The sequence below is a fragment of the Adiantum capillus-veneris genome, chromosome 20, assembly GCF_014529385.1.
Source record: "Adiantum capillus-veneris isolate H3 chromosome 20, ASM1452938v2, whole genome shotgun sequence".
Taxonomy (NCBI): domain Eukaryota; kingdom Viridiplantae; phylum Streptophyta; class Polypodiopsida; order Polypodiales; family Pteridaceae; genus Adiantum; species Adiantum capillus-veneris.
Genome location: NC_140950.1, coordinates 109,250,905 through 109,264,697, shown reverse-complemented (window position 1 = coordinate 109,264,697; position 13,793 = coordinate 109,250,905).

Genomic DNA, 13,793 nt, shown 5'->3' with positions numbered 1-13,793 from the left:
ACACTGAGAGAGAAGGCCATGCACCTCCCGAAGCTCCACAGCCTAGTACTAGTATGTTTAGCCATTTCATGGAAACATTAGGTAGAGCTACTCGCTCGGAACCTGATGCAGATGAAGCACGCGAAGGGGGTGGGGAAGTGGAATCTCCTTTCACATCGCACGTGGACCCCACACCCCCAAAGAGTGTCCATGTGGATATCCTACCAACTTCTTACCAAGAAGGCCCTGTTGAGCTGCCTCCTTCAGAAGTTCCCTCTAGAGTACCGTTGGTGATAAGTAAAACCACGGGGAGCAACATTGCTTCTACCTCACAAGAAACCGTTAACACGTCGACTCTAGAAGGATTGTTCATTAATGATCATTGGACATACGACCTCCACACTGAGGTGTTGACGGATCTACACTCTGGCCACGCCTACCATGTAGGATGGATAGAGATTGTACAATCCACCTCTAGTGCCACGAGCATCGAAGATCAACAGAAAATGATCTGTAATGTTATCCATGGCATTATTCAATCAGAAAGGCAAAACCGAGGGGTAAATATACTCTCAACTGGCCCCATGAGATTTCTGGATACGAGCAAGGCTCAACAGCCTACTCTATCTCAAATGGAGACTCCTCTAATGAGCCCCATGGACCCATCTTACGTCATTTCACCTGGGGTCTCTATGCAATCTGAGCCTCCGAGCGAAAACTTTAGCTTCCCTAACTTGGCTCAACCCTCTATTAAGGAAAACACAGTGCTCACTCCAGGGATAAGCCTGACAGAGAATGTACCGATGACATCTACGGTTAGCGCAGTGCCACTACCTAGTGTCGTAGTACCTAATATGGGGCCTCGACCATATGTGCCTCTAGCCCCTTATGCACACATGGCCCCCACACCTCCAATTGTACCACTTGCTTATGCTCCTCGAGTGCCGCTCCCTAGCTCTTATCCGAGTGGACCTATGCCCGGTTATGTTCCATATCCTGCATCATCCACACATATGCCAAGACCGGTACCCGTTCCTCTCCCACATATGATTCCAAGAGTACCTCCACCGGCCCTGCCTCCTCACATAGGTGACTTGGCAGCGTTTGCTCAAACCATAGGTCGATCTATCGCGGAAAATATGCGTCATGCATCTGATAGAGAGCCTAGAAGTAAGGCAGTACAAATTGCCAAACTCACGCAAAAATTCAATGGGGACGAAGATGCTAGAAAACACATTGAAGTGTTTGAACAAGTATGTGATTCCTTAGGGGAACGCAACGAACTACATAAGTGCAATGCCTTAAGCTTGACATTAAGTGGGAAGGCTGGAGATTGGTATAGGACCCTAAGGGTGGACGAGAAAACAATCTACCCTACCCTTCGAAGGTTGTTTCTAAAGGAGTACATACGAGAAGGTGTGCTTTGGGGTGTAGCATCTTAGCTACAGAAGGCCGAACGTAAGGAAGGAGAGTCAGTAAGGGACTTCATTAGTCGTCTAAAGCACTTAAACTCTCGCTGCCCTGTAAATGAGCGCTTCAACAATAACCAACTGCTTGATCGATTCATTCGAGGGTTGAGGAATGAAGGAATCTATAATGGACTAGTGATTAGAGGTATCACAACCTGGGAAGATGTCACTGCCAATGCAATCCAATTAGAGGACAACTTGATGATAGCAGGCATGAGGGTGTCTACTGACACGAGATCCACTAGCTCACAAGCCATTGAGTATGAACCCATGACTGCAAAGCCCATTGCCAATGAGCCAAAGGTATTTGAGACATTCTTGATAGACCTCACCAAGGCAATCCAAGAGTCTCTTAAGGATAATCGACCCCCTCAAAATAGTCACATGTATCCAAGAAGGGAGCAACAATGGTGTTCCATTTGCTTAGGTCCACATAGCACTAGTGAGTGCCCTACGTTTAGAGTAAAATTTAATGGAACTTGCAACGCATGTGGTAGGTATGGTCACCAAGCTAAGGATTGTTTAATGATCAAACGTATGATGGAAAATAGACCACCTGTAGCCTGGACGGATGCGCCTCGAGCTCCTGTATTGATGCCTACTCCACCTGTTGAGCAACTACCGCAACACATGGTCCCTAGATCTCAAAATGTTGTACAAGCTACACCGCTACCACCTCCTGTGCTAGGACCGCAGCCCCCGCATCCAAGAGTCGCCCCTATGAACCAAGTGGGTTGCGAGCCATCTAATGCTTATGCAGATGGTTGTGAGGAGGAAATAGACACTAGTATTGCCTACGGACTTGATACATTGGAAGAATGTCCTATATACTACATGGAAGATTGTTGGGGACAAGTCAAGCCGGTTTATCAAGCTGCTGCTCTCGCATCCAGAGGTCAAAATATCAACACCCAGGCTAGGAGGCCACCTCTTCAATGCTACGAGTGTGGGGGACCACATCGAGTAGCGGAGTGCCCTATTAGGCTGCAAAAGAATGCTGCACAGATGCAAATGAATCAAGGGAGCACGTCTGCAATGCCAATACTCACATGTAATCGTTGTGGCATAGATCACTTGATTGCCCAATGCCCCTATAACCCAAATGCGCCTAAAATCACACCCCTGAATTTGGTCGAAATTTCTAGTGTGACATTGCCAATACCACCCGTCGCACCCGCTTATGCGATTACACGGTCCATGCTTCAAGGGCCAGGACATATCCTCGAAGAGAGAGATACCGCGTCAGTTATCCAAGCAAAGAAAAAGAAGACACGAAGGAAGAAGTCGCAGAATACGGAAAATTCAAAGCCTAGTTCCAAAACAAACATAGGAACAGGAGATGACCCCGTGTATATGAATGACCTCGAGGATGATTCAGATTCAGTCGAGACAATGGAGACTAGAACCAATACCACAAAGGGAAAGACCGACAAGGAAAACCGTAACATGGGACCAAATGAAAACCGAATAAGAGAAAACCATAAAGAGCCTCTGAAAACACCACAAGTGTTTCCAAATCCAATCCAAGACCCCCAAGAAAAACCGCAGGGGCAAAAAGGGAAGAATCGTAAAAAGAAGATTGGGACGTACCCAAACCCAGTAGACGAGATTGAGCAGGTGAAACATCTAAGAGGTTTAGTGGAGGAGACTCAAAGGAAACTAGAACCAGAACCCATTCATATCAAAATTCATGACACAGTGTTTCCCACGCAAGTTCATCCACCCCACATGAACCATAGACCGTTAGCCATATCTAGTATCATCCAAGAAGGGAGTGAGGACAGGACATCAGAAAGTGAGCATACACCCTTCTTGTTGGGAAGGATTTTTAACGAAGGAATACCTGATCCCATTGAGGAATATGAGATTCCATCCTCACCAGTTCCTAGTCAAGGACCTACACCCTGCAAAACGCCAATGAATGTTGCCAAACTAGTGGACTTCATGTCTTCTGAGGTCCGAACCACGATCATAGCAAAGCTGTATGGAGATCCTGAGTTATTCCTTGCACTTCGAGCATTCCTTAACGGAGAGCTACGAACGGGATTACCGCAGTTTGCGCAACCAAATAGGCCTGACTCGATTATGATTGATGAGGAAAATCATGTGCAATCACTTGACTTAGATGGACACGAGTCTGTGATCGAGGTACCCATTAACGAATTAGGGCAGTATTTTGAAGGCGACGAGTCTAATGCGACCCTACCCATCACTACCAAGGGATTAACTATAAAGGGAATTCTTGATGGTGGTGCGGGAGTTAGCATCGTTACAAAAGATTGTTGGGAATCCATGGGAAAACCCCGCCTCAGTGTTACTAACATTGTGGTAAAGATGGCAAATGGTACCATAGCCAAACCTATGGGGATGCTCAAGGATCTTAAGATCAAAGTTCTAGGACACAAGGTACGACATACGTTCATTGTAATGGATTTCTCTAAACACCTTATGTCATATGAAATGATTTTAGGATGACCATTCATGAGGGAAGCACAAATGGTTCACGATTGGTCTAAAAATCATGTCTATTTGCAATTCCAAGACTCTGTCCTTAGAGTGGATTTGGTGACTGGTAAGGTACACCCCTTAGGGAGTAAAACCATTATTGATCATTGCTCTGACACCACAGTTCACTCGGCCCCACTACAATATTGTTACACTTGTAAGAAGGATACAGACATTGGCCAAGATTCTCCTTACATGGATGTGTTACCGGGTATGACGGAATCAGACAATGTGGATTGGGTCCACCTAGCATCAACCATAGATACCTGGGGAAATAGGGGGACGACCTGGGTAACACCTGAGGGGGATGAAATGCATGTACCCTTAAATATGCTACAAGCAATGCATATCGCTTCTGACAAGACTCATCCTAATGTAACGAAGAAAACATACAAGTGGGTCCCTAAAGCTTCCTTAGTGACCATAGCTAGTGCTAAAAAACAGAAGCCTTGTAAGAAACGTACCACTCGCTCCAAGAAAAGTAAGAAAATTTTGCGATGGATCCCTAAACGACTATTGGAAGCCCAAGGCTACTATCACGGAAATGATCAAATCTGGGTGCCGAAACGTAGATTGTGCTCTTACCTATCACCTGACCCAAGTGAGCCCAATCCCGTAGCTCCAAAACGAATCAATGATCGTGGAAAGAAAAAAATCATAGAATGCTACACACCCGCTCCCGAGCTAGTTTGGGTACCAAAGAAAGAACGATTTGTTCCACCTAGCTCAGGAAGGGGGGAGTCCCATGAAGATTCTAGCTCCTCATGTAATACATCCATAGAGGTAAAAGCTTCTACACAGCCTCCATCTATAGTAGTGGACCTCCATGAAGCTACAAAAGAATCCACACCTCCCAGTGTTCAAGAATCACCTAATGAACCACTTCAAGTTCGATCCTGGGAGAGTACCTTACCACCCTTGCAACTTGACGAGGCACCTAGGGTAATAGAAAACTACTGGCAAAAATCCTCACATATTACCAACTGGAACAATTGGTTTCAAAGGGTGACAAGCTCATTTCAAACGGTATGATCTACCCAAGGAAGGGGGGAGTGTTTGGTGACAGTCATCATTCATTTGTTTCCCTCTCAACCTTTTTCCCTGACCTCTCAATTCCAATCTTAGGGAATGTACATATAAAGCTTTATACTCACAAAAAAAAAAAAGAAAGAGCAAGAGCAATTAGCAAACGAGTATGCACATTAAAAGTCAAAACATTGACTCAGACCTACACATGTCACATTTGGTACAGTGAAACAGAAACCTATGCCATAAAACACCTTTGATCCTCATCACTTGAGTGATGGAGGGTAGGTAAGATTAGTACGATAGGAGTGTTTCTGTTTTAAAGTTGAGTGATTAGCAAAGTTCTCTTTTCCCACTGATGTGCCTCCTAGAGGTATTGTTTTTGTTTCCTAGTGTGTACAGGAACGTGTTGCTAATGATAGGATTTGGACGTTCATGGAACCTTCAGATCAAGCGCGACCATCAACACAAACAGGTGTTTCTTGTCCATTAGCATTGCTGTTATCTTTTTGCATCTATGTTTGTCTGCTTTGATTGTGATTGGTAGCATAATATTCAGCGCATTGGCTTAGTATCAAACATTTAATTCAATGTAATGTTTTGTCATAATCACTTGTCTAGGTTTAAAAATCAAGCAGTCCGACTAAGCTAGTTTGACCAAGCTAGGTATTAGAATCTTCTTTTAATACCATGGGGAATGCCTTCCTAATAAACAATGGTTACTTAGGTTCTTAATCCGATTTAGGCAGCATTGTATGAAATGTACTAGGGCTTTCTAGTGGGCTTAACACTAGTGACCTTTAGCTTAAGTATTATAAAGGGAGTTTACTAATGTGATGAGCCTGGGGAGTGTATCAGTGTTATATGACCCCCCAAAGTTACAAAATTAAAATGCTGAAAATGAACAAACAAAAAATCAAAGTGCCACAATGTAAAATTTTAAGCTGGAAGAGAAATCTCAACTTGATTTGGTACTTCACTCACTTGATTGCCTATGGTACTAGAGCCCTAGAGGTTCCCAGTGTGGGCGCTTTTCCTTGAAAAGCAAAAAACCCAAGGCATACAAAATAAGCACCCACATCATAATTGAATCACTGTGAAAAGACCTTGGGGGGTCAAAGAAAAAGTAATCAGTCAGGCGATGATTTCATGAGAAATTCCTTTTATGGTAGCTTAACTACAAAGTCTTCTAGATATAGCCTCTAGTCAGCCCTTGAACATGAATACTTGGCTCTCGTGATTAAACAACTTAATTGACCACAGAAAATTAAGAAGCTTACTCATGGTATTAATATTCGATCTCTAGTGCTTTTCGACCGTCAAATTAGCGACCCCAGACTTGTTTAATTTTTTGCCTTTACATCTGTTTATGCATTTGATTACATTGCAATTTAATGTTCATTGCTAACAAATTGTTTGAAATTCTTTGACCAATCAATGTGTCTACCTAAAACTGCATATGCTTTTTAAGAGAATGCCATTACTGTGCCAATGTTGTTTGATTTTGCAGTGACTGAAGAAGGCTAAGGACATTCATCTCAAATGCTCTTCCACCTCGACGAACCAACTTCAACTCAATAGCTTCCGAGGACGGAATCTACATCAGGAAGGGGGGCATGTTAACCCTCACGGCACACGGACACCCATCACCTACGATGGACGCGTATTATGTATATGGTAGAGTCAGGTACCGGGCTTGTCGGTCCAATAGGGAAAGGTAGAGTGATCGCCAATGAGAGGCGCACTTTAACTTGGACATTCAAGGGATTAGTTGGTTAAGCATGGGCGCCCAAGTGTGAATGGGGTGAGCTCCTATAAAAGCCAACTAAACCTAATTTTTACTCATTCTCTCATTTGTGCAATTGAAGAGTGCTCTTGCTCCATCTCCATCTTCTTCTTCTTCACCTCCTTGTGTGTGTGTGTGTGAGAGAGAGAGAGAGAGAGGGAGAGTGTGTGTGCGATCGAGCATTACGAAGGCACGACGGCGGCGAAGCGGTTGAGCACGGCACGACTGTAGCTTCTTCTTCATCGCGGCGAGGAATCCACCACGAAGGCGAGCGTAGAGCGGTGAGTGACACACCCTTTGTTTTCTTGAGCTTGCTAGTTTAGGCTTGTTGTGTGCTTGGAGCCGTTTGTGGCTCGCATACGGTGTATTGGCAAGTCCCTTGCTTCGACAGTGCGGCAAGGAGCGCACACACTCGTTTGATCCACTAAATTTAGGTGTCTGGTGTTGATTTGTTTTCCCAATCTCAAAAACATGAAGAAAGTGAGATTTACTGACTGAATCCAAACCTCTTACTTGGAGATGGAAAGATCTTCCAATTCCGGTGACTGCATGGACTGTTACTTGACCGATCTCTGCAAATGAATACATTGGATGGCTATGAGATCACTGTATCATTCCAACTGTCAGCAGATTCAACACTTCAAAATGATCTCAACACAATTTTGCTTGCAGATTATTGACAGTATGTCCAATTTGAGTTTTGACAACTCCTGGTATCTTGTATAACCTAGGTCTATGGGCAGGTCAAAATTGAGCTAGATATGGGCCAGAGGTACACCGATCGCGATTGTACTTCTGAGCCCAAATCAGATGAAACTTCATCAGCTTGTTCACTAGGCTATTTTAAGACTACTTGCCAGACACTTTTGTATTTGGACTCAAAAAAGTCAAGTTTTTACCAATTATTGGTTGGATGTGCCTGTTTTCCCAAATTTATCAGTTCGACTGGATTTTGATGTTTGATTTGGGATTTGAGAGATACCAGGGTTTGGCCTGTGTATGGTTTCTTCCCAGTTTTGATGTGTTTTGGTTTACTGGAAGTCAATTTCTAAGTCAGTTTAGCAATTTTTGACTTGGACCTGTGTTCCGATGGTTTGACTGATATTTTGAGGTTTTTGGCTATAGGTCCTTTAGACTTTTATGTTTGTAGACACCTGGGGATCCCACATATGAAATCTGGTCCAATTCTGGCACTTAGGTACATCGATCGCGATCGTACTTCTGAGCCCAAATCAGACCAAATTTGGCATGCTTGTAGACACTGATGTTTTAAGGCTATCCCCAAAGTCTTTTTGCATTTGGATCACCAAAAGCCAATATTTTGCAGTTTCTGGGTCTGTCAGGCTAGTTTTACCCAAGTGGCATGATTTTCTTGGTTTTTGATGTTTTTTGGGTGTGGTTGCTTTACACAAAGTTGTTTGGAATCTTATCAGGAAGGCACATGTCAAATCTAGTCCAATTCTGGCACTTAGGTACACCGATCGCGATCGTAGTACCTGGGTCAAATCTAATGAAATTTTGTCTGCTCCCTCTGACAAGTGTTTCCTAGTGTTTTGTGCTACCACTTTGTGATTTGAATCAATATCAATCCTGTTTGGTCAGATTTTCAGAATTTCAGAATTTCAGAGTCTTATGGCTTTTTTGGCCAAAGTTATGGTTTTCTGGTTTCTCGACTCTAACTTTTGCCCCAAATCTGATTGGAATGTGATTTGCTTATCCTACTCCTAAGTACAGAATTGAAAAAACATAAGAAAATGAATCAAACAAAACAAACACAACAAATTTCGGGTGAGATTTCAGTACTCAATCGAATTAGAGAAATTGAAGAGCAAAAATGCTTTAACACATTCACTCACAACTCCCTAAATCTCCTAAGAGAGGATCTAGCCGGTCCACTCGCTCTAGACTCCACTAGGCTCTAAACCCTTGTCTAGCAGCCTAACTGAGGTGTAAAATTGGATTTGTGGATTGATCTTTTTTAAGGAGTTTAACTGCGCACTCGGTCACTCATCACCTAAGGTGCATTCCCCGGCAATGGCGTCAATGTTTGCGGGTCGCCGCGACGGACGTCCATAGCATAGCTCTCAAGCATCAACATATTTATCAATACAGGGGAAGCGACTCGGATGAGGCATGGAAACTCACTAGGGTGTCAATCCTAATGAAGTGAACTCGAAGAGACGCACTTTACTAGCTCCACAAGAAAATCAAATGCATTACCGCCAAGTAATCTGCTTATGTCCTCCTACACCGTTCTTCAGTCATCGCGCCCGTTTACAATGCAAATCATATTGGAATCGCACGAAACTTGAAGGGAAGCTTCAGGAGATTATCAGGAACCTATCCTATCACTGTCATAGCATTCTAGAGAGGTACAACAATTGCGATCGTTCACCCCAAAGTCAACAAAAACAGCGAACAGACGATCCTAATGGGTCGTTCTAAGGTCCCTAAAGCCTCTCCTAGGGTCAAAACACGCATATAGACACTCAAAAAAACGATTTAAGGCCTCAAAATTGTATTCCAAAACCTACACCGAATCTTGAATGATTACACTTGAATGAAGGAGCAAGAGGAGAGGAACATAATGCAATAATCGAATCTGAATTTGGATTACCGTAGCCGCAATGGCGAAGATTACAAGTTTGAACGAGAAGGAGCTCTCAAACGTACGTTGTCTTCTCAGTTCTCCATTAAAAAGATTACCCTCAAACTTACAAAAAATGACCTTTATAGATTAGGTCTTTACAAAATGGCTTGTCCGGCCATAAGCCCCTAATCTTAAAACTGGGTCTCTAATATACAATTGCTCCCATAAGAATAATCATACATCCTTGACAATTTCCCGGCTTAGAGATGCTTCTTTACAAAAGAATTTTAGAATGGTTTCTCAGAAAAATATGGTCCTTCTGGCCATGGCCGCCTGTTGCTTCGTCCCCCAAACATGGTGGATCAGGGGTCAACATACTTTCGGAATCGAAATTTCTAAGTGTTACCATATACATGTGGTAGTGATGTGTGTGAACACACTAGGACCGCCGGGGCATTTTTTCCCTCTTTAGGAGGTTTTTTTCCCCGTGCATTGTATATACGCCCATCACTCTAGGGCTATCTATCTTTCCATTGCACACTAAGTAACACACTCTCTATTGTGTGCCTTGAGCTTCTTTCGTCTTCCCCAAGCTGTGTGTGTTTCTCTACAACCCTAATTCCAACAATTGGTATCAGAGCAGGTCACGTCCTCCCGGGCTTAGTCGCCAGCTGCTCCAGCACACGCCTGCTCACTTTCTCCGATTTCAGTGAGCTTTGGCAAGCGTTCGCAGGTCGACAAATATTTCGAGAAAGCTCGAGGAGCTTGGTCTGCTCAGAATTTTGATTTGGGCTCATTTCGGCCTCCGTTTCCACTACGGGCAGTACTGCACAGGCTATTTCGTCATTTTGTGCAGATTTTCTGTCAGTGCCATTTTCTGCATAACATGTGCCTTATAGTCTTCTACGGTTTGTGCTATATAGCACAAGTTGTTCCCGCTCCATTTCTCCTGTTTTCGGGTAGTTTTCACATCAGGTGCAGCATTTACCATGGCTGACAACAACAACACAGATGTGTTCAAGATGTTTGCTGCTGAGGACAGGTTGGATGGGGACAACTACCCTATGTGGGCTTATATGATGCAACATGTTCTTGTGTCAAAATGTGTCTGGAACATTGTGCAGGGCATTGATGTACGTCCTGGTTCTGAAGATGTAGGCGATGTTGAGGATGTTGCAGGTCTTGCTGCAAGGATTGCAGTTGTTAGAGTTGTTTTGCCTACGGCAGAACAAGCTCGTTGGGATGTTAAGGATGCACAGGCTCATGCATTGATTGCGTTGTGTGTGAAGCGCACCATTATTCCTCACATCCGTTCAGCAAAATCTGCAAAACAAGCTTGGGATATTCTAGCAGGTCTTTATGCAAGCCGCAATGAGGCTAAAATTGCTTTGCTGCATAAAGAGCTAGAGTCGAAGATTATGCATGAGGAAGATGATATGGACACTTTCCTTGCTAGTGTCAAGGATATCAATGAGCAACTCATTTCTGCAGGTGAAGTCATTTCGGACAGTTCCCTTGTGCAGACTGTTCTTGATGCCTTACCAGATTCCTACCAGACTTTTGCTAGTACTTGGAGACTCGTGACCCAAGGAAATCCTGAAGTTGTCAAGTTTGATGCATTATGCACATTGATGTTGCAAGAGTCACTTTCTAGAAAAAACAGGACTAGGCAGCGTGCAGTTGAACAGGCTTTTATTGCTTCTCAAAGAAAGGGTGGTAACAGTAATGCAGCCACTTCTTATGGTTCTGCTGCGAGTGGCAAAAATTCTGTTCCTAATGCTTTTGGTGGTAGCACTTCGTCTGGCAATTCTGGTGATAAGGGCAAAAAGAAGATGCGTTGCCATTATTGTAAAGCCAATGATCACTTGATCAAGTCGTGTCCTAAGTTGAGGCCAAAGAGGCTAAGAAGAAAGAGGGTGGTTCCACTGCAAATGCTGGTTCCACTACAAATGTAGCCATTGTTGAGTCTTCTGTGAAAGGAGATTGTGATGCTGATGTTGATGCAGAATGGGCTTTTAGCGCAGAGTGCACTTACAATCCTGCTGTCCATGATGCATGCTTGTCAGTTGCTGCAGATTCACATGTGTGGTATTTCGACAGTGGTCCTACAAAGCATATTACCTCACATCGTGAATTGTTTACCTCTCTCGAGTCTGTCCCTCATGGGAATTCAGTCACTTGTGCCAACAATGCCTCTTATCCAGTTCAGGGAGTTGGAAAGATTGTGCTCACTGCTGCTAATGGCAGTTCCTTCACGCTTGTTGATGCACTTTATGTACCTGGGATCAAGAAGAATCTCTTGTCTGTATCCGCACTTGCTAGACTTGGACTTGTAGTCAAATTTGTGGATGACAGATGTACAGTTCATGATCTCAGTTTTGGTGATGAAATTGTTGCATCTGGGCTTTTGTGCCGTGGGCTGTATAAGCTCACTTTGTATGACAAGTGTGGACAAAATTTTGCAAATGCTGTTGCAGATTCAAGGGCTATTTCAGATGCAAAACTTTGGCATGCACGTTTTGGTCATCTAAATTTTGCAAGTTTGCTGCGTTTGCAGAAATCTGATATGGTTGCTTCTTTGCCGCCTCTTGAAGCACCTGTCAAACATGTTTGTGAAGGCTGTATTCTGGGTAAAATGCAGCGTTCTAAGTTTCCAAAGGATGGTTCAGTTAGGGCCACATGCAGGTTGCAGCTTGTGCATAGTGATGTTTGTGGGCCCATGCAAACTCCGTCCTTGGGCAATTACCTGTACTTTGTGACTTTCATTGATGATTACTCCAGGCATGCATGGGTATTTCCGCTTAAAGCGAAGTCCAAAGTTTTTATGTGCTTCAAACAATTTTTGGCTATGGCTGAAAATGTCTCAAAATGTACTATGGGCACCCTCCGTTCCGATCGAGGGGGGGAGTATATGTCTCATGAATTTAATGCATTTCTGGCTAGTCGTGGGATAAAACACCAATGTACAGTGCCTTATACACCTCAGCAAAATGGTGTTGCTGAGAGGAAAAACAGGTCACTAACGGAAATGGCACGATGTATGGTCAAAAGTCAAGCTTTGCCGCATTCTTTTTGGCTTGAGGCCATCATGTGTGCCACTTATGTACTTAACAGGTGTCCTACGAAAGCTTTGCAGTCTATTACTCCATATGAAGCATGGCATGATAGAAAACCTTCTATTGAGCACATGCGTGTTTTTGGCTGTTTGGCATATGCTTTGGTGCCACAAGTGCAGCGCAGAAAATTGGATGATAAGGCTGTCAAATGTATTTTGTTGGTTATAGTGCTGAAAGCAAGGGTACAGGTTGTATCATCCGCAGACAAAACGTATTCTGGTTTCACGGGATGTAGTGTTTGTGGAAGACTCTGTTCAGCCCTTGCTGTCATGTACTAGAGACAGTAATGTAAGCTCACAGGACATTTATGACACTTTTTTGCCTCTTTCAGTGGTGGAAATACGAATGTAAGTTCCAATGAGGCAAATGTACAGCCTATGGGGGTTTCTGAAAATGTTTTAGAACATCCTATTACTGATGCAGATGTACATGATGTACTTGATGAGGAAAGGGCTGAAAATGAGCAGGCTAGAGGTATGCCAAAATGGCTGGTGCACACTTTGCGTGACAGTAAATTGGATGCACCTTTATCTAGTCGTACTCGTTCAGGCTCTCACCATGCATCTTATGCATCAGATTGTTATGCTTTGGCTGTGTCTAGTTTACATGATGTTGAGGAGCCTCTGTCTTTTGATGAAGCACAGAATTCAGAAAATTGGATTGCTGCCATGAAATCAGAATATGACGCACTTATAGAGAATGACACATGGACTTTATGTGATTTGCCTCCTGGCAAAAAGGCCATTGGTACGAAGTGGGTTTACAAGTTGAAACGCAAGCCGGATGGTGAGATCGATCGTCATAAGGCTCGACTTGTTGCAAAGGGTTATGCACAACAAAAAGGCATAGATTATGAAGAGACTTTTGCTCCCACTTGTCATATGACTACTGTGCGTTTTCTATGTGCATTGGCAGCTCATTTTGGTTGGGATGTACATCAATCAGACATTGTTACTGCTTTCTTGAATGGTGACATATTTGAGGAAGTTTATGTAATGCAGCCTCGCGGTTTTGTCATAAAAGGACAAGAGGACAAAGTGTGCAAATGTAAGAAGGCTTTGTATGGGTTGAAGCAATCTCCTCGTGCTTGGTATGAGAAAGCTGACACTCATTTGGTTAAACGAGGATTTCGTAACAGTCCAACAGAAAGCACATTGTATGTAAAGCGTGAGGATGATGTATTTCTCATTGTGGTTCTTTATGTTGATGATTTGCTGATCACTGGACCAAATGAGAGACATATTGCTGAATTTAAGGCTGATTTGAATGCTACTTTCAAGATGAAAGATTTGGGGCTGTTGCATCATTACTTGGGTATACAG